The 25,712-nt window shown below is 44.0% G+C and overlaps 1 protein-coding gene and 1 pseudogene across 1 annotated transcript in view; both read right to left on the bottom strand.

Moving 5' to 3' along the window:
• The window catches only part of LOC126419104 (retinol-binding protein pinta-like), a 323,696-nt gene that overhangs the window by 150,524 nt on the left and 147,460 nt on the right, over positions 1-25,712 (bottom strand). The window lies entirely within an intron of this gene.
• Positions 11,167-11,284, bottom strand: LOC126420246 (5S ribosomal RNA; annotated as a pseudogene).

Here is a 25,712-nt window from a genome sequence, read left to right as displayed (position 1 = left end):
GCGCAACGCAATCTGACTTTCAAAATTCCCTACAAAAGAATGGCCCTGACTAACATTAAACTATACCTTTCACAAATCACTTACCTCACAAAAATCTTCGCTGCTCAAGCTACTGCAATACAGCGAGCGCCACTACTGCCAGCTAAATAAAAGATTCAAACTATGGAAGGCACTAACTACTGATAGGGATAGTTAGCAAATGAAAGATATTAATAGAGAACAAACAATGTATTTACCTTGATATCATCATATATAAATATAGCAGTTCATGACAAATTTCAAAACTCCGCCATCTCTCTCCCCACATCCACCACTGCTGGCGGCTCACCTCCAACTGCCCAACGCTACGCGCTGTTCACATCCAGCTGCCGCTGCCCAACACTACAATGGCGAGTATTACAACAATGCAAAGCAGCCACAGACTGCACACAGCACAGCCAGTGATGTTCATACAGAGGTGGCGTTACCAATAAAAAAACCTAAACAGCCTACTTACAATGTAAAGGGATATGGAAATCTAATAGTCATGGGAGACTGGAATGCAGTTGTAGAGAAAGGAGTAGAAGAAAAGGTTACAGGAGAATATGGGCTTGGGACAAGGAATGAGAGAGGAGAAAGACTAAATGAGTTCTGTCACATGTTTCAGCTAGTAATAGCGAATACCCTGTTCAAGAATCACAAGAGGAGAAGGTATACTTGGAAAAGGCTGAGTGAGACGGGAAGATTTCAGTTAGATTTCATGATGCTCAGACAGAGATTCCGAAATCAGATACTTGATCGTAAGGCGTACCCAGGAGCAGACATAGATCACAATATAGTAGTGATGAAGAGTAGGTTGAAGTTTAAGATAATATCAATCAGGAAGAATCAATACGCAAAAAAGAACTAAGGAATGATGGGATACGGTTGTTAGCTCAGTAGGCAGTACAGTTGAAGAGGAATGGTCATCTCTAAAAAGAAACTTGGGTAATAGAAGAAATACTTCATTTGATCGATGAAAGGAGGAAGTACAAAAATGTTCCGGGAAACTAAGGAATGCAGAAATGTAAGTCGCTGAGGAATGAAATAAATAGGAAGCGCAGAGAACCTGAGACGAAATGACTGTAGGAAAAATGTGAAGAAATCGAAAAAGAAATTATTGTCGGAAGGACAGACTCAGCATACAGAAGTCAAAACAACCTTCGGTGACATTAAAAGCAAGGGTGACAATATTAAGAGTGGAACGGGATTTCCACTATTAAATGCAGAGGAGAGAGCGGATAGGTGGAAAGAATACATTGAAAGCCTCTATGAGGGGGAAGATTTGTCTGATATGGAAGAATAAGAAACAGAAGTCGATTTAGAAGAGATAGGAGATCCAGTATTAGAATCAGAATTTAAAAGAGCTTTGGAGTACTTAAAATCAAATAAGGCACAAGGTATAAATAACATTGCATCAGAATTTCTAAAATCATTGGGGGAAGTGGCAACAAAATGACTATTCGCGTTGGTGTGTAGAATGTATGAGTCTGGCAACATACCATCTAACATTCAGAAAAGCATCATCCACACAATTTCGAATACCGCAAGACCTGAAAAGTGCGAGGAGTACCGCACAATCAGCTTAACAGCTCATGCGTACAAGTTGCTGAGACGAATAATATACAAAAGAATGGAAGAGAAAATTGAGGATGTGTTACATGACGATCAGTTTCGCTTTAGAAAAGGTAAAGACACGAGAGAGGCAATTCTAACGTAGATATTGATAATGGAAGCAAGACTAAAGAAAAATCAAGACACGTTCCTAGGATTTGTCGACTTGGGAAAAAGCATACGATATTGTAACATGGTGCTAGATGCTCGAAATTTTGAGAAATGTAGGCGTAAGCTATAGGGAGAGACGGGTTATATACAATATGTACAACAGTAAAGAGGGAAGTAATAAGAGTGGATGACCAAGAACGTAGTGACCGTATTAAAAAGGTTGTAAGACAAGGATGTAGCCTTTCGCCCCTACTGTTCAATCTGTACGTTGAGGAAGCAATGATGGAAATAAAAGAAAGTTTCAGGAGTGGAATTAAAATTCAAGGTGAAAGGATACGATTCGCTGATGACATTGCTATCCTGAGTGAAAGTGAAGAAGAATTACATGATCTGCTGAACGGAATGAACAGTCTAATGAGTACAGAGCGTGGATTGAGAGTAAATCGAAGAACGACGAAGGTAATCAGAAGTAGTGGAAATGAGAACAGCGAGAAAATTAACATCAGGATTGATGGTCACGAAGTAGATGAAGTTAAGGAATTCTGCTACCTAACAGTAAAATAACCAATGACGGACGGAGCAAGGAGGACATCGAAAGCGGACTAGCAATGGCATAAAGGGCGTTTCAGGCCAAGAGAAGTCTATTAATATCAAATATCGGCCTTAATTTGAGGAAGAAATTTCTGAGAATGTACGTCTGGAGTACAGCATTGTATGGCAGTGAAACATGGACTGTGAGAAAATCGTAACAGAAGAGAATCCAAGCATTTGAGATGTGGTGCTACAGACAAATGTTGAAAGTTAGGTGGACTGATAAGGTAAGAAATGGGGAGGTTCTGCGCAGATTCGGAGAGGAAAGGAATATGTGGAAAACAATGATAAGGAGAATGGACAGTATGATAGGACGTCTGTTAACACATGAGGGAATGACTTCCATGGTATTAGCTGTAGAGGGCAAAAACTGTAGAGGAAGACAGAGATTGGAATACATCCAGCAAATAATTGAGGACGTAGGTTGCAAGTGCTATTCCGAGATGAAGAGGTTGGCACAGGAGAGGAATTCGGTCACATCAAACCAGTCAGAAGGCTGATGACAAAAAAAAGCCTGTATTAATTTGAACCAATAGTTTCAGAACAGCTTGCTGATAAAAAAAAACAGACAGGTACCTGCATTCTATGCCAGATGATGAAAATACCATCAGTGAACAATTCGAGAATGACAAACCGTTTATGTGTGTTGAGAATATTAGCAGTCTTACTACAGTTGCTTGTAGTCACGTCGGATGTGTCTCAAGCAAGTTTAATAGGACTGATAACGCTGTCAATAATCATAAACGACTTATCGTATAGGATTTACAGCACTCCCGGATTGTTCGCTGGTAATTGTGTAACCGAGAGGTTAGCATCGCTTCAGAACGGTTTAGTACTTACTTTTTGTGTAATTTTTTAAATAGTGGATAGGAGAAAAGCAGGACGGATAACGTAGAGAAAGAAACGGACAGTACTTGGCTATACTATTTGTGGAAAGATTTCGGAGCTTGTCAAAAAAAAAAAAAAAATGGCTCTGAGGATTATGGGACTTAACATCTGAGGTCATCAGTCCCCTAGAACTTAGAACTACTTAAACCTAAGGACAGCACACACATCCATGCCCGAGGCAGCATTCGAACCTGCGACTGTAGCAGTCTCGCGGTTCCAGACTGAAGCGCCTAGAACCGCTCGGCCACCAGGGCCGGCTCGGAGCTTGTCATACCGTATGACTACCCAGGGTATGTAAATGTCTACAAAGTTATATTAGCTGGTATTAATACTTGAAATAAGTAATACGGAACATGAGTGGAGAGTTAAATTTGTTGGGAGGATCCTGAGAAAATTCTACGCATCTGTAAGAAAAACAACGATCTGAAGGGGCTAGGTTCGACGATAATGATGGAAAGGAGCGAGGAACTGTCAAACGCTTCTAACTTCCAGCATCGAATGCTGGTGAGATAGAGTTCCAAATACACTGTCTGGAAGAAAAACAAGGTTCGAGACTACTCTCCTCGTCTTGGGCAACAAAGGCTCGTAATTAGGAATCCTATACGACGTATAAAACCTCTACAGTACCCAACATAGTCTACCAGACACAATATTAGTCAACTGTCTGAGTGCACTTGTCGCTTTGGTGCAATGTAGCTGGTGTGTGAGTTATAACAGCTTGTCTTGTGATTCTCCAGCGCTGACGTAAGTCATGGCAATGAAGTGGTGTGCATGTTTGTGCTTTCTCATGACCACATCGCTAATGAAATGCCCGATTTGTTGATGCATCAACGCTGAATGTCCGACGTGTCTGCAAGTAATGGTGCACCACTCGCAATGCCGTAAGAGCAGTGGTCGTAATAATATCCTCACCGACAGGGACCACAGACGAACGTCACGCCGCGTCAATGACAACTGGTTTCAAAGCCGACAGGAATTGCTGTTGGCAGTGATTGCAACTCCACCTCAACCAGTTTACGAACGAACATTGGGGAGGAAACTGCATGCGTGGCAATATGGGTCGAGTGCCTCCCGAAAGACAATCTGTCCGTGTGGTACAGAATTTGAATCTCGTTAGTGGGCCACACAATACAGAAACTGGACCGTAGCTGAATGGCGGTGTGTGGAGCGGTCAGCGAGTCGCGAATTTGCCTCATTTGAAATGAAGAAAGGCATCGAAAGCTTCGACGGCACAATGACAAGTTTTTAACCCACAGTGTGTGGAGGGAAGAAGAACTAGGCATCATGAGCCCATTTATCGACGTGAGTCAGGCTCCAGCTGTCAGATGAAATACAACAGAGCGATAAGTTATGTGTTCATCTTTTTCTGTGTTTTCCTCTTAGTATATTTATTCTATTTCGTGCGTGTTTTTCTGTTTAAGAGGTTTCAAAAATGGTTCAAATGGCTCTAAGCACTGGGACTTAACATCTGAGGTCATCAGTCCCCTAGACTTAGAACCACTTAAACCTAACTAACCTAAGGTCATCACACACATCCATGCCCGAGGGATGATTCGAACCTGTGACCGTAGCAGCAGCGCTAAGAGCTTTAATCTCGCGTTTTTGCAAGTGCAAATTCATTCAGTCAATAGCGCAATATTTGCTCACTGAACTCCCAAAATTTGATTTCGTAAACCGAATAGCTGCTCATTAACGCATCAGCATCCATCGGTGACTCATCAAGAGGGTAGCAAGTTGTCTGTTTTTATCGTTTACTGCATCAGGTAGTCTTGTTAGGATGGTTAGTACGTGTGCATGCTGTGTGCGGACGCAGGAAAAACTGGCTGCAGTTCGCGAACAGCTGAATGCGCTTTTGGCTACTGTCAGTCACCTTCAGGCTGTTGCCTCGGGGTGTAGCGGTGGCGCGTCGCATGGGAGACCTCAGGTGTCGCTTGTTTTGCCATGGGCTCTGGTTCCATCTCCTAGCACGAGCCCTTAGCTCCAGGATTTCACCCTTACCATGGAGGGGGGTGAATGGGCGGGATCTGTTCCGGGCGAAATCCTGGCGCTAACAATTCTGCCTCCTAGCACGCCCGACATGTTGGATCCGCCCTCACAGCAGGGTGAGTGGCGTGTCTCTCGAGACGGAGGGCCAATGTGGAGACTGGCCGCCAGGCGTCGCCCATTCACTCTGTGGACAGGTGGCTGTCCAGCAGAGTCCGAACAGGCAGGTTTGCTAGATATTGGGAGCTCCAGTAGATAGCGTTCAGGGCTGGAAAGAAAGCCAATGTGCGCTCGGTGTGTCTGTCGGGGGGTCTCATCCGAGATGTGTAGGCAGCCTTACCGGTGGACATCGAGCTCCCAGCGTGCAGTTGTGTGGAAGTAGTGACTCACGTCGGGACCAATGACGCCTATAGCATGGACTCTGCAGCGATTCTCAGTTCGTACAGGCTGGTGGACTCGCGTGCGGGGTGCAAGCAGAGCTCGCAGTTCGCAGGACCGTTCCCAGAGATGATTGAGGTCCTTGGGTTTGGAGCAGAGTGGGGGGTCTCAACCAAATGCTTCATCGCCTCTGTGACGGTCTTGGCTGCAGATTTCTAGACCTGCGCTATCGTGAGGGGCTTTGTAAGACTCCCCTTGATAAGTCAGGGGTGCACTATACAAAGGAAGCAGCTACTCGTGCAGCAGAGTACTTGTGGAGTTCACATGAGGCTTTGTTAGGCTAGGCAGTAGTTTGAGGTGTTCTGATAAACATGCGCCAGTAGATACGCAGCAAGGGAAGTCAAACGGCGTTCAGAATAAAGACACTTCGACTGTCGTAATTTTATCAGTAAGCTATCAAAGTATTCGCAATAAAGTTCCCGAATTTACTGCCCTCCAGGAACATTCTCGCAGTCAAATTATTCTTGGGACCGAGAGCTGGCTGAAATCCGATGTGGAAAATTGTGAGATATTTAGTGAGTGGTGGAACGTATATAGGAAAGACAGATTAAAGGCCATAGAAGGCGGAGTGTTCATTGTCGTTGACAAAATTAACAAAAATATTGTCTCTTCTGAGGTCGAAATTTTTGAAAATTTGTGGTAAGATCTTATGGGACCAAACTGCTTAGGTCATCGGTCGATAAGCGTACACGCTACTTAATCTAACTTAAACTACCTTACGCTAAGGACAACACACACACACCCACGTCCGAGGGAGGACTCGAACCACCGACGGGGGCAGCTGCGCGGACCGTGACAAGACGCCAAGGCCGCGCGGCAACAAGGCGCGGCTTCTGAGGTCGAAGCTGAGTGTGACAGTGAAGTCATCTGGTCGTGTATAACAGGTGCAGGTGAAACCAAGTTAATTGTTTGATTTTTTACCGGCCACCCGATTCTGCTGTGACAGTTCTAGAGTCATTCAAAGAAAATCTACTGTCACTAGCGCGCAAATACCCACACCATGCAATACTAGTTAGAGGCGACTTTCATCTATCGAGTATAGACTGGGGTGTCTACTGAATCATTACGGGGGTGCGGACAGACAGTCATGCGAAATATTTTCAACACATTTTCTGAACACTGTCTTGGGCATCTGGCTCGGCAGCTGACACGCAATGGAAATATCTTAAACCTTGTATCTGTAAATAGGCCGGACCTTATCGACGATGTCAGTATAGAATCGGGGATTAGCGAACATGACGTCATTATAGCAACTATGATTACGAAAGTTAATAAATCAGTCAAGAAGGCTAGGAGAGTGTTTCTACTAGATAGAGCAGATAAGCAGTTATTAGTACCACACTTAGACCGTCAATTCGCATCACTTAGGTCCAGTAAGATGAATACACAGGAATTATGGACAAAGTTTAAGCAGACTGTAAATCGTGATCTGGAGAGTTATATGCCTAGTATGTGGATAAAGGATGGAAAAGACGCACCATGGTTTAACTGCGAAAGTCGGAAGATGCTGAGGAAGCACAGGCTGTTGAACTTTCGGTTCAAAACGGAACGCACAAATAACGACAAGCGAAAGTCAGTCGAGATCCATGCGTTTTTAAAACGAACTATGCGCGAAGTACACAACTACCACCGTTACACCTTAGTAAAAGATCTTGCAGATAACCCGAGAAAACTGTGATCTTACGTAAAATCGCTAAGCTGGTCTAAGTCTTCTATTCAGTCCCTTGCTGACCAGTTTTGTGTAGCAGATGAAGATAGCAAAGCGAAAGTCGAACTTTAAAATTTCGCGTTGCATAAATGGTTCACAAAGGAGAGTCGTACAAAAATACCGTCATTTGACCATCGGACAGACTTCCGTATGTACGACATAGTGATAAGCATCTCTAGCGCAGAGGAACAACTGAAAGATTTGAAATCAAATAAAGCACCAGGTCGGGATGGAATCCCAGTTCGATTTTACTCTACACCATTGACCGCATACCTAGCCTGCATTTATCATGAATCTCTCGCTCAGCACAAAATCCCAAGTGACTGGAAAAAAGTGCAGGTGACTCCAGTATATAAGAAGGGTAAAAGAACGGGCCCGCGAAGTTGCAGACCACCATCACAAACTCCTGTTTACTGCAGAATCCTTGAACATATTCTCAATTCGAATATGATAAACTTTCTTGAAACTGAAAAGTTAATGTCCACGAATCATTAGTTTTAGAAAATATCGCTCGCGCAAATCTCAGTATGCCCTTTTCTCGCATCATATACTGCGAACTATGGATCAAGTGCAACAGGCAGATGCCATATTTCTGGATTTCCGGAAAGCATTTGATACGGTGCCCCATTGCAGGCTGTTAACGAAGGTACGAGCATACGGTATAAGTTAACGGATATGTGAGTGGCTCGAAGACTTCTTATACAATAGAACCCAGTATGTTGCCCTCGACGGCGAGTGTTCATCAGAGACAAGGATATCGTCAGGAGTGCCCCAGGGAAGTGTGACAGGACCGCTGTTGTTTTCTATAAACATAAATGATTTGGCAGACAGGGTGGACAACAATGTGCTGTCGTTTGCTGGTAATGCCGTGGTGTACGGTAAGGTGTCGAAGTTGAGTGACTGTAGGAAGATACGGCTTAGACAAAATTTCCAGTTGGTGTGATGAAAGGCACATAGCTCTAAATGTGGAAAACTGTAAGTTGATGCGGGTGAGTAGAGAGAACAACCTGTGATGTTAGGATACAGTATTACTTGTGTCCTGCTTGACACAGTTAACTCGTTTAAATGTCTGGGCGTAACGTTGCAAAGCGATATGAGATGGAACGAGCACGTGAGAACTGTGGTATGGGAGGCGGATGGTCGACTTCGGTCTATTGGCAGAATTTTAGGAATGAGTGGTTCACCTGTAAAGGACGCTGGTGCGACCTGTTCTTGAGTACTGCTCCAGTGTTTGGGATCTGTACAAGGTCGGACTGAAAGAAGACATCGAAGCAATTCAGAGGCGGGAGGCTAGATTTGTTACCGGTAGGTTCGAACAACACATAAGCGTTTCGGAGATGCTTCGGGAACTGAAACGGCAATCCATGGAGCGAAGGCGACGTTCTTTTCGAGAAAGACTACAGAGAAAATTTAGAGAACCGACATTTGAAGCTGGCTGCCGAACGATTTTACTGCCGCCAACATACATTGCGCGTAGGGACGACGAAGATAAGACACGAGAAATTGGGGCTCATACGGAGGCATATAGATAGTCGTTTTTCCCTCCCTCTGTTTGCGAGTGGAACAGGAAAGGTAATGACAGGTAGTGGTAGAGTGTACCCTCCGCCACGTACGCTACAGTGGCTTACGGAGTATCAATGTATATGCAGATGTCGATGACTTTGTACCCTATCTGGTCTGGATGGATGCACTTATTCGGTTGAGAACGGTGTCATGAAGCCGTTGTATCCTCATAGGACGCTAACTGATCCACAGCTGTTGTAAATGGCCTGTGATATCTTGGATAATGGTACTGGGATGGAGTTGAGAACTGAGCTGGTCCTACACAAGTTCTGTCAGGGACAAATGTACCGGTCTCGGCAGCCACTGGAGCACATCAATATCACGCAGACAGTTCATTGAAAAACGTGTCACGTGTGCATGAGCATTGTTCCGCTGGAAAACTGCACGATGATGTATCGTATGAGAGGTGACACATGACGATCTAGGATGTTCGTGACGTACCGTTGTGATGCCAGAGTTCCCTCAATCGCTACCAGCCGTGACCCTGAAGTAATATGATGGCTCCTCGCGCCATTATTCCATGAGTAAGACAGCCGTGCCTCTCCAGAATGGGACCTCCTCCAGGTCGCCACCATAATCGGCGACGATTCTGATCCAGGGTAGTGGAGAATCGCAGTTCATCGCTGGAAACAAAGCGACTCCATTCATCAGCAGGCCATGCTTCCCGGTCACTACGCCACTCACAACAAAGCCGTGTTGTGCTGTTAATGGTTCAAATGGTTCAAATGGCGCTGACCACTATGGGACTCAACATCTTAGGTCATAAGTCCCCTAGAACTTAGAACTACTTAAACCTAACTAACCTAAGGACATCACACACACCCATGCCCGAGGCAGGATTCGAACCTGCGACCGTAGCAGTCCCGCGGTTCCGGACTGCAGCGCCAGAACCGCTAGACCACCGCGGCCGGCTGTGCTGTTAATGGCAGGGTACGAATGGGACGGCAATTCCCTAGTCCTTCAGCTATTAGTCTCTGGGCAATGGTACGGTATGACACAGAATGTCGCAAGGGTTTCATTGCTTATTTTCGGATGGCAGGCGGAGATGTGAAGGCTTTACCATGTTCTTGGTGCGCAATAGGGCGATCCTCCAATGTGGTGGCGAGACGTGGTCGAGCGGAATCATGTCGAAGATTGTGCCAGCCCTCACGCTCCCATCCAGCCCAGCATCGGATCAGTGTCATATCAAAAAAATGGCTCTGAGCACTATGGGACTCAACTGCTGAGGTCATTAGTCCCCTAGAGCTTAGAACTAGTTAAACCTAACTAACCTAAGGACATCACAAACATCCATGCCCGAGGCAGGATTCGAACCTGCGACCGTAGCAGTGTCATATCCGAATGCCACACAAATCCGTGTATTGCACGATTCGACCAACCGGCCAAACTGAGACGCACAATGAGGTCAATTTCGAGCTCTGTCAAACACTGATAATGCTGTTTCACACGAGTACTTGGCATCTCTGCGTTCTTCAGTGATCACTTAACATCTGACGCTCTTGACTGCCCTTATATACCCTACCATGTAATATAACAACATAATACACTACCAACACTAATGAACGCTGGTGCCCGTTCTACCAGTCACAGAAAATTGCAACTCTGATAATTCACATACCCGCCAATACCCTGTACGTCTACTAATTTACATTGACATCCGACCATGTCTTCTGGTTGCTTCCCCTTTCTGTCAGGCATTGTATAAAAGTATTTATTATCAGATTTGTAGTGCCAACTTATGGAACGTTACTATGTTTACGAAATACATACCAGCTGACAGTATAACACAGCCAATGACTGTGTGTCTTCTCTTTTTTTCTGACATTCTATTAGTTCATAAGCAAATTTATCCTCAGCCTGAAGACTTGTCTGAAGGCTGCAGTGTTGCACAAGGCACGGTTCTATTACGAGGAGGTGTGCAGGTTTCTTCCTCCGACCTGTGAATTAATTTACCCAGCTAGTTGCAGAAGGACATACAGTTTAAAGAGGACTCCGAACCAGGCTGAAACTTGGCATTTATCACGTTCATAAATTATTGTCAGAGCAATAAGCACCCCGTCATCAGGCCACAACTGGCCCATCGGGACCATCCGACCGCCGTGTCATCCTCAGCTGAGGATGCGGATAGGAGGGGCGTGTGGTCAGCACACCGCTCTCCCGCTCGTTACGATGGTTTTCTTTGACCGGAGCCGCTACTATTCGGTCGAGTAGCTCCTCAGTTGGCATCACGAGGCTGAGTGCACCCAGAAAAATGGCAACAGCACATGGCGGCCCGGATGGTCACCCATCCAAGTGCCGGCCACGCCCGACAGCGCTTAACTTCGGTGATCTGACGGGAACCGGTTTATCCACTGCGGCAAGGCCGTTGCCTCAGAGCATTAAGTGACCGAAAATTATGGACCGACTAGCCATTGAGCTCGCGGACTTTCAGGATTGCAGTCTAATCGGTACCAACTGAGCCAAACCAGAGATATCGTGATAATACTAAAGTGGCTAGAGCATTCATAGCCGCGCGGGATTAGCCGAGCGGTCTCAGGCGCTGCAATCATGGACTGTGCGGCTGATCCCGGCGGAGGTTCGAGTCCTCCCTCGGGCATGGGTATGTGTGTGTGTTTGTCCTTAGGATAATTTAGGTTAAGTAATGTGTAAGTTTAGGGACTGATGACCTTGGCAGTTAAGTCCCATGAGATTTCACACACATTTCAACATTTTTTTTTTTGAGCATTCATAAATTTAGATATTTATTTATTTGTCTTTTATTCACTTCATCTTTGCTAAAAAAATGGTTCAAATGGCTCTGAGCACTATGGGACTTAACATCTGTGGTCATCAGTCCCCTAGAACTTAGAACTACTTAAACCTAACTAACCTAAGGACAACACACACATCCATGCCCGAGGCAGGATTCGAACCTGCGACCGTAGCAGTCGCGCGGCTCCGGACTGAGCGCCTAGAACCGCGAGACCACCGCGGCCGGCCAGCTTTGCTACATCAACATGGAACATATCACTACAACAAAAGAATTACCTCTTCTTTGGTATGTATGTCTTACGATACGTATCGACAGTCGGCGGTCTCCACTTCCCTCTACCCTCTGCTTCTTTCTTAATATGCCGTTTTATTTCCGGTTCGAGGTAAGGACCCGAGCTTAATTTCCTGTAACAATGTACGACAAAAAAAACTGTCACGATCAGCTTCGAAACGCGCAGTCAGTACCTAACAGATGGTCCTTCGTTGCTCATTATGGTCTTCCGGTGGGCGACGAGGGACCCAGCGGGCAAACACATTTGAGTTTCCGAACTGGGACCCAGCGGGCAAACACATTTGAGTTTCCCAACTGGTGGACGAGTGTGTCAGCACTTAGAACGGAGGTGTCCAATTGTGCAGCGAAGTGTTTGATTGTGATACGTCCATCACCTCGAACGAGAGCATCCGCGCGTTTCTACAGCTGTGTGAAGCCGGCCGACACGCAGACACTAAGGAGGGTTTGCGCGTTGGGCGAGGTGTCTGTCATCATCGCGATACTCCCGTGCTTTTATTCACTGCCAGCTGTCAGTAGCCATTCTGGAAGCTCCTACGAATATCTACGATGGCTCTGGTTTTCCGCCAAAAGGAATTCGATGACACCTATCGGAACTTCATGAAACTACACTACTGGCCATTAAAATTGCTATACCCAGACGAAATGCAGATGATAAACGGGTATTCATTGGACAAATATATTATTCTAGAACTGACATGTGATTACATTTTCATGCAATTTGGGTTCATCGATCCTGAGAAATCAGTACCCAGAACAAGCACCTCTGGCCGTAATAACGGCCTTGATACGCCTGGGCGTTGAGTCAAACAGAGCTTGGATAGCGTGTACAGGTACAGCTGCCCATGCAGCTTCAACACGATACCACAGTTCATCAAGAGTAGTGACTGGCGTATTGTGACGGGCCAGTTGCTCGGCCACCATTGACTAGACTTTTTCAATTGGTGAGAGATCTGGAGAATGTGCTGGTCAGGCCAGCAGTCGAACATTTTCCGTATCCAGAAAGGCCCGTACAGGACCTGCAACATGCGGTAGGGCATTATCCTGCTGAAATGTAGGGTTTCGCAGGGATCGAATGAAGGGTAGAACCACGGGTCGTAACACATCAGAAATGTAACGTCCACTGTTCAAAGTGCCGTCAATGCGAACAAGAGGTGACCGAGACGTGTAACCAATGGCACCCCATACCATCACGCCGGGTGATACGCCAGTACGGCGATGACGAATACACGCTTCCAATGTGCGTTCACCGCGATGTCGCCAAACCCGGATGCGACCATCATGATGCTGTAAACAGAACCTGGATTCATCCGAAAAAATGACGTTCTGCCATTCGTGCAGCCAGGTTCGTCGTTGAGTACACCATCGCAGGCGCTCCTGTCTGTGATGCAGCGTCAAGGGTAACAGCAGCATGGTCTCCGAGCTGATAGTCTGTGCTGCTGCAAACGTCTTCGAACTGTTCGTGCAGATCGTCGTTGTCTTGCAAACGTCCCCATCTGTTGACTGAGGGATCGAGACGTGGCTGCACGATCCGTTACAGACATGCGGATAAGATGCCTGTCATCTCGACTGCTAGTGATACGAGGCCGTTGGGATCCAGCACGGCGTTCCGTATTACCATTCTGAACCCACAGATTACATTTCTGCTAACAGTCATTGGATCTCGACCAACGCGAGCAGCAATGTCGCGATACGATAAACCGCAATCGCGATAGGCTATAATGCGACCTTTATCAAATTCGGAAACGTGATGGTACGCATTTCTCCTCCTTACACGAGGCATCACAACAACGTTTCACCAGGCAACGCCGGTCAACTGCTGTTTGTGTATGAGAAATCGGTTGGAAACTTTCCTCACGTCAGCATGTTGTAGGTGTCGCCACCGGCGCCAACCTTATGTGAATGCTCTGAAAAGCTAAGCATCTTCTTCCTTTCGGTTAAATTTCGCGTCTGTAGCATGTCATCTTTGTGGTGTAGCAATTTTAATGGCCAGTAGTATACTGGCCGAAGCGAGAATATTCCACGATGCCTCAAAATAAATTGAGCTTTTTTTCAACCGAAAACGTCCGAGAAAAAAATGTTACACTGCTTACCGAACTCCCCTCGTACGTGACACAGTACGGTTCTTGCGCGCAAAACATGTAAACTGAACATAAATTCACGATGAAATTCTAGTGGTGTGCGAATCAAATGCATGTTACGTATAGCCGTAGTGAAATGTTGCCAACAGTTTGACCGAGACCGCACATACTTGAGTGATGCTGATAAGGGAGGAAGGCTATCGGCACCGACTGCAGCCGACAATCTCCAGGCCGTCGAGGAGATGATTCGCATCAATCACAGAGTGGCATCGCGGATATTGTTCAGCAGATGAGCATCTCAATAGGCAGCGCTCATTCCATCATCAGAGGTCGTCTGCAGTATCCGGGATTGTGTGTACGCTGGGTTCCGCAATCACTGTCACCTTCTCACAAAGGCGCAAGGTGTATGGCGTCTCTGGACTTCCTTAGGCGTTACCACGTGAAAGGCAATGGTTTCCTAAACCGTGTCATTAAGTGCGATGAGACGGGTCCATTATTTGACACTTGCAAGAAGCAGAGCGTCTAAGGAATGGAAAAACAACATCTCTTCTTCGTAGAAGGAATGTAAAGTTGCGCCATCAGCAGAGAAGGTCATGGCCAACGTTTACCTTCCACTGCGAAGGACTGTGTACACAGAGTTTACGGCTAACCAATAACGCAGTTTACTACTGTGTAACAATTACACCACTGCGCAATGCGTAAAGGACAAGAGAAATGGAAATTTAAGCAATGGCATTATTCTCCTGCATGTCAATGCTGCACCTCACACGGCGCAAACAACACAAGCGTATCTGCGATGGAAGGTCTGAAAGCATCCACCATACAGTCAGATCGAGAGTTCTTTTTGGCAAGCTGAAAAAGTTGTTGTTGTTGTTGTTGTTGTTGTTGTGGTCTTCAGTGAGAAGACTGGTTTGATGCAGCTCTCCATCCTAATCTAGCCTATGCAAGCCTCTTCATCCCTGAATAACTGCTACAATCTACACCCATCTGAATCGGCTTACTGTATACATATCTTCGTCCCCGTCTGCAATTTTTACCGCCCTCAATTCACTCCAATACTAAACTGGTGATCCCTCGATGTCGCAGGATGTGTCCTATCAACTGAACCCTTCATTTAGTCAAGTTGTGCCACAGATTTCTTCGCTCACCAATTCTATTCAGTACTCCTCATTAGTTGCGCGATCTACCCATAAAATATTCAACGTTCTTCTGTAGCTCTACATTTCAAAAGCTTCTATTCTCTTCTTGTCTTAACTGTTTACTGTCCATGTTTCACTTCCATACATAACTACACTCCGTGTAAATAATTTCAGAAAAGACTTTCTTACACTTCAACCTGTATTCGATAACAACAGATTCCTCTTCTTCAGAAACGCTTTTCTTGGTATTGCCAGTCCACATTTTATATCTTCTCTCCATTTCACCTCTTGATATTCATACCGCTTCTTCTCTTCCCTCCAAAGGCCTCTTTAATTTTCTTGTAGGCGTTATTTACTATTCCCCTAGAGACATACCCTTCTAAACCCTTACATTTGTTCAAATGGTTCAAATGGCTCTAAGCACAATGGGACTTAACATCTGAGGTCATCAGTCCCCTAGACTAAGAACTACGCAAACCTAACTAACATAACACACATTCATGCCTGAGGCAGGATTCGAACCTGCGACCGTAGCAGCCGCGTGGTTCCGGACTGAAGCGCCTAGAACCGCTCGACCACAGCGGCCGGCTCTTACATTTGTCTTCTAGCCATTCCTGGTGCTGAAGGTGTATATGGGGGAAGGAGATTTTCCAACAACGAGGAAATTGATACGGCTCTTCTCGAATGGCGCCGTAACTAAGGAGCGAATCGCTATTATTGCGAAACTGAATGACTGGTAGAACGTTCCAAGTGTTGTATATAGAGATTTAGCGACTATACTGAAAAAATTTGTCATGTGTCTGTCACTTTGCACTGTAGTGCACCGTTCAGTAGAAGTTACTTGACCTGCAATAATAATAGGGAATAGGGAACTGACTGTAAAAGCCTTATATTAGCAAATGTCCCTGCATTCTCCCTGAAAAACTGTGGAAAATCCAAAGCAGCGTGGCTTGCTAGTTAGTAATTCTGAGCTCTCATTTCAGGAGCGGTACTTCTAAATTACTCTCTATTTGCTAAGAGATGATAGTACTTAAATGGATTTTATGCTGTGTATGAAGAGTTAAAGCATTTTGCGGTGAAAAAATGCCTCACTGTAGAGGCAAGTATTACCACGTTCTACAAAAGTAAAGTATCTTGCATTTTCAGTAACTTCAATCCAGCTGAAAACGACAACGTCTATGTACTTCATCATGGCTTAGTCAATAACTGAAATGAAACAGTTTGTTATCGGAGAGTGATCCAGTTTGCAGCCTGTGGAGTCTGTATACAGTGGCTTTCTCTTTAGCACAAGAAACTAAGTAGCTGCTGAGTGCCACATTCACTTTAAGAACCTGATCTGTACGACTAACTTCGTGTTTCCCTTCACAGACCCGTTCACTTCCAGAGAAATGTTTACTCTGACATTTATACATTAATGCTCTATTAATGTCACTGTTAGAAAGTTGTAAGATGTGTCATACTAGTACCGAACGACGTGGCGCAAATGGTTAGCACACTGGACTCGCATGCGGGAGGACTACAGTTCAAATCCGTATGCTGCCATCTAGATTTTCCGCGATTTTCCTAAATCGCTCCCGGCAATTACCATTATGGTTTTTTTTGAAATGGTGCGATCGATTTCCTTCCCCATCCATCCCATTTTCCGAACTTGTGCTCCGATGACCTCGATGTCCACGGGACGTTAAAGCCTAATATTCCTTCCTTCCTTTGTTATGGTGATAATGAAATTTGGGGAAAAAACTATGTTGATTTGAGACGCAAATTACCTGTTTGGTAGTGTAACGATACTAAATTAAACTGCAATGCTAAACAGGTGAGTTAATGATATACAAGGCGAGTCAGCAGCTCCTACCACTGTCGTGTTATGCAACCTGCAATGTTATAGCTGGTCGTAAACCGCACGAAAAACTATGTTGGTTTGAGACGCAAATTACCTGTTTGGTAGTGTAACGATACTAAATTAAACTGCAATGCTAAACAGGTGATTTAATGATATACAAGGCGAGTCAGCAGCTCCTACCACTGTCGTGTTATGCAACCTGCAATGTTATAGCTGGTCGTAAACCGCACGCGAGAGTTTCATATCCTATCGCTCGCTATGTGCAAACTATTAGCCCTACAGAAAAATAGAACGGGATCTTTTTTGTTGAAAATTCAATGTAGTTAAATTTTTCTCTGAAATATGTTTTCACTAGAAGCTGTAGTTTTCGATTTATTCAAGAAAAATGTACAAAGTGGTCCTCAGCCCCCACCAGCCAGGATTTTTAATTTTTTGTACGAATTATTTCCCACATTAAATATTTTTAGGTCTTCACTGACTGTCATTATTATGCCGCCGGCTCAGTCGAGCATCTACAAATTGTAACTTTGACCTTTGTTTAAGTTTTACATAACAGTTTTGTGAATCTCAACAGCATAAAATAAACAATTACATCTTTGTATTCATCGGGACTTCTGACTACGAAACTACTGTGCTTTTAACGGTTAAGTCTGAGTCGAACTGCCAACGTAATTAGTTTTAGCGTAACATTTAAAAAAGTAATTTTTTAAGTTTGTCTCCCTCACGGGCACTTTTGTATTAATAATGTTGACCAAGTAGCCGACTATGCTTGTGATGATAAAATAAAAATGAGTATCAATCAATGCAGGAAACTTATTTCTTTCAAGGAGTTTATCACAGATGGACACTGTGCAACTAAAGTAGTTGGTATTTTATTTTATTGCCTTATTTTCATTAGCAGTTCGTAACGTTAGTTGACAGTCATTGACATTTCACTCATTTAAAGATATTTAGGTACTATTTTATGGCGTTCACGTCCCCAATTTAATGCGTATTCGTACACCATCTTTGTTTTTCGGCGGATGGTTTGCACGTATACTGTTTAATTGTTATGTTTGTGTTGTTGAAGCCAAGACATAAGGCAGAGAATGAAACCCAGTCCCGGGACAAAATTGTGAATTTATCTTAGTTAACTTTTTTGATAACAACAATCGACCGTTACTACTTTGATGTGAATCTTCATGATAATCTGTTCTTTTTCTTTCTTTTTTTAAGTTTAAAGATTGAATTAAGTTTACGGAGTTTATCATAATATTTTCTCCTGATCTGTATTTCTTTCTACTACTATGCTCTGGAACATTGACACGGCTACGTATAAGCTACTCCAACTTTCCTATAGCCTCTCTTTCCACCGAGCGAGGTGGCGCAGTGGTTAGCACACTGGACCTGAATTCGGGAGGACGACGTTTCAATCCCGCGTCCGGCCATCCTGATTTAGGTTTTCCGTGATTTCCCTAAATCGCTCCAGGCAAATGCCAGGATGGTTCCTTTGAAAGGGCACGGCCTACTTCCTTCCCCATCCGTCCCTAATCCGATGAGACCGATGACCTCGCTGTCTGGTCTCCTCCCCCAAAACCACCACCACCTCTCTTTCCACTCTGTCGGGTGTTTCTTAACCGTAACAGAAAAAGCATCATTGCTTTTCGTTATTTCACGTTTTCTTGACTAATTTTACAGTTATCTTGTACCTAATGATACTAATACTTTGCCAACAGCATATTCTGCTACCACACTAACAAACAACGCGACTATTACAAGCATAACATGTCCGCATTTCTACAACCATCACCTTGATTTTTGAACGGCAGCTACTACTTTGGAGGCGTGGCACCTTATATCGCTCATATATAAGATCGACGGTAATGTCATTGACGTCATTGCCGTCAGCTGTCTGGTGTTTGTGTGATTGCGCTTTTACTTAACTTTAAGAGTGTGTTTATGTGCTAAAACAGTAATTTTGTGCTATTCTGCTTTTTTGCGACTACTTTTCTTTGGCACTTTGTAACCGTTGTTGGCTGTATGGTCCTTGTGACCCCGAACCCAAATAAAGGAAATAAAAAAAAATTGGATGGTAGGTAGCAGAGACAACGATGACTAATGGTTCTAGCATGACAGACGTGCTCGATGATCCCGCAGCAGTTCCAAGTAATTACGACTGCCGAAAAAAGGTGTCAGCATCTTACGGACTATAAAATCCAGTAACAAAAACAGTGCATTTAGGAAACAAAACTGTATCTATTGTGGGTATTATGACTTCTATTAATTATTGCTGATTTAATATGTTTAGTTATTAGTGTGAATGAAGGTGTGGGTGCAAAGTAATATAATAAATGATAATTATGTGCCTTAACTGAGTAAATGGTAGTGTGGGAATTGTATCAGTATGCACAGAGTGAATCATACTCTGAGGGCAAATTTGTAGAGTACAACTAGCCGGATTATGTTACTGGGAAAATATGAAACATCTTACAATAATTCAAGTGTTTAAAGAGGGAGTTATTTTGATATTTGTGGGTTTTATAATTTTGTTAATTTAACGAATTCCTCATAGAAATCATTAAGTTCTGACTGGTCAAATGTTAAAGATGCGGGATTGCGCAGTTTAATACTGATATCGGATTGGCTATTATGTGTATCAGCCAATCAGAGGACGGTACTTTCGCACGTATCTTAAGAGCTTTTTGAAGTCTAGGAAAAGTTTGGAGCTCAGCATTGAGCATGTTCGGACGCCGGTGCAAGGGGTTGAGATTATTGCGGTATAATGAGTTACACTTGACCGTGGAGTGTCGCAAAGTGAATGTGAACGAGTGAGAAATACGGACACTCGAAATACCAAATTTTCTGTGAGCTATGATTTACGAAGTAAATAGATTCAGCGTGGTACATTTTGGAAGTCGGGACGTTGCGTAACATTTGAGCTAACATTCTGTCATAGACAATCCGTTTTGTAATCCTTGTGGTAGGTAAAGGTGTTGGTTAAATACTATAAGTTGGCTCTTATGAGTTACTGCGATTTTGTGTGTGTGTGTGTGTGTGTGTGTGTGTGTGTGGAAACTGTATCTTGATATTAGCACAGGCTTGGCAGTGGCTTTGTATCAAGAAAGCGACAGTATAATGAAGTTTTCACTTTCAAACTATCTATGGTTTAACAGCTCTGATAAACTGAGACCAGAAAACATTTGATGCAACCGACGCAGACGTGCTTTGAGGCTAGTTTCCGCTACAGCTTTCTCTCGCCGAAGAACATTATTCATTTTCTAACAGATCAAACGTGTGGACATGACTGCAGAAGACCGAAACGTTAGTGGACTGTTTCGTGTAGGAAGAACACTTAAACTGCGCCGTTGCATACTAATGAAGATTACGTTAGTAGTACTAAAACTAATACTTTTACTACGATTGCTTATGGTTCCACAGTCGAAATGTATCTTGTTTCTCTCTACGTCCTGTAGCAGATCAGCTACCCTTCCGTGTCTAGCAATATTTTGCTGCCTCTAGACAGCATGGCGACGGATGACAGCGCCTCGCTTACCTCACTGACTTCTCGGTCTTCTTAGGTACGCTTGTGGCCACCTCCCTTCACTCTTGTTTTACTGGACCAGGCGGTCGTAGAGCTGTCCGGCTTTGTTATCGTTCCCTGGGGTCGTCTAATGGCCTTAATCTTCTTTTGACTACAGCCAAGCCTCGCTTTTTATGAGACAGCATCAGCTACAAGATTTACGGTTTCAGAATCCCCCTTTACTCTACGTCGTAAAGTCTTACCTCTCAAAGCCTTTCTGGTAGGGAAGAAACGTAGCGTGGCCCTCTCGAATAGCGCCAAGCAGCCTGCACCCTTGCGACGGACGCATCCCCAATAACAGTGTTACGTGCCGTGACTCCACGAGGCAGTCCGGAGAGATTTGGAATTTAATAAAGAATATTGGCACGAAGTTTCTTGACCAAGAAATATACGAAATCGCTTCTCCTCCCTTTGCCGGCCAAAGACTGGCGATGAAAAGCTCTTCCACCCCAGGAGTCGACCAGAACCGCACAAGCGAGTGTTAGCAAGAGGCTCCTTTTCCATTTCTATTCAATTATTTTGAGCCTTCATTCTTCTGACTGGTTGATGCGGCCCGCCAGAATTCCTCTTTCGTGCCAACCTCTTCGTCTCAGTAGCACTTGCAGCCTATGTTATCAGTTAGCGTAGAGTTTTCTTGTTTGGGAAACCAAATAAAAGTGTCATTAATGAATATCTTCATAGTCAGCTCCAAGCATTCTCCGCGGAACACAAAGATATTGAGCAAAATGGTTCAAATGGCTCTGAGCACTATGGGACTTAACATCTGTGGTCATCAGTCCCCTATAACTTAGAATTACTGAAACCTAACTAACCTAAGGACATCACACACATCCATGCCCGAGGCAGGATTCGAACCTGCGACCGTAGCAGTCGCGCGGTTCCGGACTGAGCGCCTGAACCGCTAGACCACCGCGGCCGGCGATATTGAGCATCTTTGGTCGGAATTTAAAGGTATTGTCCACCACGTGCTAGAGAAGCATGTGCCTAGCAAAAGTATATGGGGGGGAAAGGATCCACCTTGGTACAACAAACATATTAGGAAGTTGCTGAGAAAGCAGAGAATTTTGCACAGTCGTTTTAATCGTAGTCACTGCCCCACTGGCAAACAGAAATTACGCGAAATGGAAGCAGAAGGACAATGAAAGACTCTTTTAACGAATTTGGAAGTAATATTTTATCGACAGATTCTAAAAATACCCCCAAAAAATTTTGGTCGTACGTAAAATCTATGAACGCTACAAATAATTCAATACCTTCTCTTGCTGACAGTACGGGTAATGTTACGGTTGATGATAAACAGAAGGCCGAAATTCTAAACCTAGCTTTCAAAAACTCGTTTACGATAGAGGACTGCAGCACCATTCCCCCTTTAAATTATCGAACAAACGAAAGGATGACTGACATAGTGTTTAGTGTATCCGGGATTGTAAAACAGTTAAGTTCCTTAGACGCCAGAAAGGCATCTGGCCCAGACGGTATCCCCGTAAGATTTTATGTTGACTATGCTACAAATATAGCACTATTCTTATCCGTCATCTATCAGAGATTTAACGGCGGAAAGTTCCACGGGACTGGAAGAAGGCCCACGTCATAGCAATCTATAAAAAGGGTAGGACATCGGATGCACATAGTTACCGGCCAATTTTATTGACATCGATTTGTTGTAGAATCATGGAACATCTTTTGTGTTCAGACATAATGACCTTTCTAGACTCTGAGAAGCTCATCTGCAGAAACCAACACGGTTTTAGGAAACAGCGGTCATGCGAGACACAACTGGCCCTATTTGTGCATGATATACAACAGGCTCTAGATATCGGCTCCCAGGTTGATGCCATATTTCTCGACTTTCGGAAGGCGTTCGACTCAGTTCCGCACTGTCGCTTGCTACAAAAAGTGCGCGCTTACGGTCTATCCGATGACATATGCGATTGGATAGAAAGTTTTCTGGCAGATAGGGACCAGTATGTCGTCCTGAACGGGGTAACTTCAACAGAAACAAGAGTAGCTTCAGGTGTGCCCCAGGGCAGCGTAATAGGTCCTCAGCTTTTTACGATTTACATAAACGATCTGGTTGATGGTATTGACAGCTGCCTTAGACTGTTTGCCGATGATGCTGTAGTCTACAGGAAAGTAGTATCACACCAAAGCTGTGAACAAATCAATGAGGATTTGCAGAAAATAAATGCGTGGTGTAATAAATGGCAGTTATCTCTCAATATTAGTAAGTGTAACCCACTGCGTATAACAAGGCGAAAATCCCCATTAATGTATGAGTACAAAATAAATGATCAGTCTTTGGAAGCGGTAACATCAGTCAAGTATCTGGGTGTGACTATTCGAAATGATCTCAAATGGAAAGATCAGATTACACAAGTAACGGGTAAGGCGAACTCTAGATTGCGGTTTATTGGTAGAATCCTGAAGCGATGCAGCCCTTCAACAAAGGAAATTGCTTACAATACGTTAGTTCGTCCAGCCTTGGAGTATTGTTCGTCTGTGTGGGACCCTTGGCAGTTGGGTCTGATACAAGAGATTGAGAAGGACCAAAGAAGAGCGGCGAGATTCGTGGCTGGTACATTTAGCCATCGCGAGAGCGTTACAAATCTCATAGAAAGTTTGAAGTGGGACACACTTGCAGATAGACGACGCGCTAAACAGAAGGGGCTGCTCACTAAATTCCGAAATCCAATCTTCGCCGAGGATGTAGAGCATATATTATTACCACCAACTTTCAAATCGCGCAATGATCATCATTCAAAGATAAGGGAAATAAGAGCTAGTACTGAGGCGTTCAGACAGTCGTTTTTCCCTCGCGCGATCCGCGAGTGGAACAGAAGGGGGAAAATATTACTTTGGCGCGAATAATGCCCTCCGCCACACACCGCTTGGTGGTTAGTGGAGTATATATGTAGATGTAGATGTTGCTGTTGGATGTATTCCAATCTGTCTTCTCCAAAGGTTTTTGGCCTCTACAGCTCCCTCTAGTTATTCGCTGACATTTTAACAGATGTTCTATAATCCCGTCCCTTCTTCTTGTTAGTGTTTATGGTGTATTACATTCTTTGCTGATTCTACAGACAGCCTCCTCATTCCTTATCTTATCAGTCAATCTTATTTTTTATAATCTTGTATAGCACCACATCTGAAACGCTTCTGTTCTCTTCCTCTCAGCTTCCCCCACAGTTCATGTTTTACTATCATACGATGCTGTGCTCCAAACGCACATTCCCAAAAATTTCTTCCTCTCTTTAGGGCCGATGTTTCGTACTAACTCACTTCTCTTAGCCAGGAATATCCTCTTTGCCTACGTTAATCTGCTTTTTTTCTCCTTTTTTTCTTCGTTCGTCATGCGATTTTTTATTTCCAGGGGGCATAATACTTTAACTTTCTCCATTTCGTGATCACCAGGTTTGATATTAAGTTTATCGCACTCTCATCTGTGCTTTTCATTACTTCCCTCTTTCTTCGGTTTTCTCTCAATCCATATTCTGTACTCATTAGACTCCTCAGTCCATTCAATATCTCCTGTAATTGTCCTTCACTTTCGCTATGAACGGATCTTACCAATGATATTCGTTCAAGTTAAATTTAATTCCATTCTTGAACTTTTCTTCGACTGCCTTCATTGCTTCTTCAATGTACAGATTGAACAATAGGGGATAAAAACTAGATCTGTTTTTCGCACCTGTTTCAATCCGAGCATTTCTTTCTTGGTCTTCCATTTTTATTGCTCCCTCTTTGGTCTTGTATATACTCTATTTCATACTTCTTTCTCTATAGCTTATTCCAACTTTTCTCGCAATTAATCCTGCCTCGGGTATGGATGTGTGTGATGTCCTTAGGTTAGTTAGGTTTAATTAGTTCTAAGTTCTAGGCGACTGATGACCACAGAAGTTAAGTCGCATAGTGCTCAGAGCCATTTGAACCATTTTTATTTTCTCGCAATTTCGGACATCGTGCACCATGTACTTTGCCGAGCCCTTCGTCCCAGTCGTCAAGTGGCGTTAACGAGACCAAGAATTAAGAGAATTTCATGTAAATAGATATTCCTCGAGAGCCGTTCTGAGAGATCACCCACTGTTTTCAGTGGTAATATCTCTGGTCAACGTCAACAGCCATCAGTGTTCGTGTAGTTCTCGAAAAAATATTGAAAAGTATAGTCAATTTATTATCTGTATATATATGACTATGGTTCTGTTCTTTCGGACATGTCCGAAGGAACAAATACCATCGGTCACCATGCAGCTCGATAGAATGAAATTACAACGAAATGAATACCCTTAGCTGCATACAAGCGTTGATATAAGTCAACGGGGACAGTTGTGTGCCCCGACCGTGACTCGAACTTGTGATCTCTTGCACACATGGCAGACGCTCTATCCATCTGAGCCACATAGGATAGTGCGACTGCAGGGACTAAAGTCTGGCACACCTCCCATGAGACATGTCCGAAAGAACAGGTACCACCTTCATACATACAGGGTGGTCCATTGATCGTGACCGGGCAAAATATCTCACGAAATAAACGTCAAACGAAAAAACTACAAAGAACGAAACTCGTCTAGCTTGAAGGGGGAAACCAGATGGCGTTATGGTTGTCCCGCTAGATGGTACTGCCATAGGTCAAACGGATATCAACTGCGTTTTTGAAAAATAGGAACAACCAATTTTTATTACATATTCGTGTAGTACGTAAAGAAATATGAATGTTTTAGTTGGACCACTTTTTTCGCTTTGTGATAGATGGCGCTGTAATAGTCACAAACATATTGCTCACAATTTTAAACGAACAGTAGCTAACAGGTAGGATATTTAATTATAATACAGAACGTAGGTACGTTTGAACATTTTATTTCGGTTGTTCCAATGTGATACATGTACCTTTGTGAACTTATCATTTCTGAGAACGCATGCTGTTACAGCGCGATTACCTGTAAATACCACATTAATGCAATAAATGCTCAAAATGATGTCCGTCAACCTCAATGCAATTGGCAATACGTGTAACGACATTCCTCTCAACAGCGAGTAGCTCGCCTTCCGTAATGTTCGCACTTGCATTGACAATGCGCTGACGCATGTTGTCAGGCGTTGTCGGTGGATCACGATAGCAAATATCCTTCAGTTTGCCCCACA

Source organism: Schistocerca serialis, chromosome 9 (assembly GCF_023864345.2).
Source record: "Schistocerca serialis cubense isolate TAMUIC-IGC-003099 chromosome 9, iqSchSeri2.2, whole genome shotgun sequence".
Lineage (NCBI taxonomy): Eukaryota > Metazoa > Arthropoda > Insecta > Orthoptera > Acrididae > Schistocerca > Schistocerca serialis.
Note: the sequence above shows the minus strand (reverse complement) of the source record. Positions and strands in the feature narration are given on the sequence as shown.